The 1863-nt window shown below is 40.7% G+C and overlaps 1 long non-coding RNA gene across 1 annotated transcript; it reads left to right on the top strand.

Annotated features, from left to right (window-relative positions):
• The first annotated feature begins 86 nt into the window (after positions 1–86).
• Positions 87–1533, top strand: LOC111663300 (uncharacterized). Its single transcript, XR_015437787.1, has 3 exons — positions 87–382; positions 514–633; positions 754–1533. It is a non-coding gene; the product is annotated as an uncharacterized LOC111663300 (long non-coding RNA).
• The last annotated feature ends 330 nt before the right edge of the window (positions 1534–1863 follow it).

Genomic DNA, 1863 nt, shown 5'->3' with positions numbered 1-1863 from the left:
GTTATTAATATACTTTAGTGATCCAAATTCCCTAACAAATTAGCAGTTAATCAAATTATGAAAACCTTATGACACACAGTGAACCTGGAACCTTTGGGGGTCTAGGGCTCCGGGGCAGTTCCTGGCTTTGCCTTGTCTTTAATCCAGCCTCGGTCTGCGCCCTTTCTGCAGGTTTCAGATTGACCTGTCGAGCGGCTGCAGCACCAAGCCGCGCTCTGACGTCGCCCTCCATTTCAGCCCTCGCTTCAAAGGCTCGCCCTGTGTGGTGTGTAACTCCCTGCTGCAGGAGAGCTGGGGCAAAGAGGAGACGCTCCACCAGCTGCCCTACAAACGCGGAGCGCCCTTCGAGACCATCATCCTGGTGCATGATGACGTCTTTAAGGTCAGTGAACCCATGCTGCTAAGGATGAGGGGCATCGACAGAGTCAATGTTGTACCTATAAACAACAAAAGCATTACTAATTTAATTAATGGGAAAAAATAGGGTTATAAAATATTTGTCTCCATCCATAGGTGGCTGTAAATGGTACTCACCTGTTGGGATACAAGCATAGAATCCCACTCAACAGGGTCGACACGTTTTCTATTTCTGGGAAAGTCAGGGTGCACGCTATTGGCTACATCCCAAACTCAGTAAGTACAATCCCACCCCTTATTTATCTTTATTTTTTCTTCACAAGCTGGTTAGATGTGTGCTACTTTTATAGATACATCTGTTTATTAATTTCTAAATGTGGCTTTTCTCCCTCTTAGGCAATATATTCAGAATCAGGTGACTTGGTGAGTTTTTCCTTTTGCGTCATCTACATAAAACCCATCTCCCTTAATGAGAATGAGCCCAGTATCTTGTGATGCTGCTAAAACTGGATCACACTTCCTAAATGACTCCCTTGTTTGTGCACTGTCAACCCTTCACTTCAGCGTGCTGCACTCAGACCTTTAAACAACACCTCTGGTTTATTACAACCTGTGTTTGATTCTGTGATAACGCTGTAGTCACTTAAGTAATTACTAAGATCTGGGTACACGTCTGCGGCAAAGTCCAGTCGGGCAAGAAGCATGAGCCTTCAGGCAATCAGAAAAGGTTGTAAATAAAGTTTAACCTGATAATCCAAACCTCTTTATATGGAGGAGAAACGCAAAGTTACAGTAACACGTTGGGCCTTATCTGCACTGCACATGAAATGCTGAACAATAGCTGCTTCAGATGTGAACACTGAATGCTTTCTTATTTACATTTACACCTACATATTGTATACATATATACTATCACTCATACACTCTCACATCATATTTCAGTGCAGTCATGTAGAGTACATACACACATAATAACATGTTGTTGTTTTTTATCCTGAATCTGTTTTGTCCACTTATTTGTTTAGCTGAATTTAAAAGCCTAACCGGGGATGCTGGCTACAAATTAGCTTCAGCTACATGTCGTATACACATTATATCTGTTGCATTGGTTCTCCCTGTGCAACAATTCAATAAAATAACAAGAGAGGGCTTTAGAGGGCTCAGAAATAGAGCTGCAACCTTTAGTCGATTCATCAATTGGTTGACTGACAGAAGGTTAACTAAGTAAAGATTTTGCTAATGAATTAATCATTTTAGTCATTTTTTTTCCAAACAAAAATGCCAAACATTTGTTGATTCCAGCTTCTCAGATTTACTGCTTTTGTTTGTGATGTATGATGCAAATGTTGTATTTGGAATTTTTGACTGACTGTTGGCCGAACAAACAATCTGAAGATGTCACCTTGGACTGTGGGAAATTACACTGGACATTTCTCAGTATTTTTCATAGATCTCTCTCCAAATTATTCAACTGAATAACCAAGAAAAGCACTTGGAAAAAAAAAA

The sequence above is a fragment of the Seriola lalandi genome, unplaced genomic scaffold (genome assembly GCF_002814215.2).
Source record: "Seriola lalandi dorsalis isolate HSWRI2012SDOR001 ecotype SW California unplaced genomic scaffold, Sedor1 jcf7180002000921, whole genome shotgun sequence".
NCBI lineage: Eukaryota > Metazoa > Chordata > Actinopteri > Carangiformes > Carangidae > Seriola > Seriola lalandi.
This window is presented reverse-complemented; position numbering and strand designations above follow the sequence as displayed.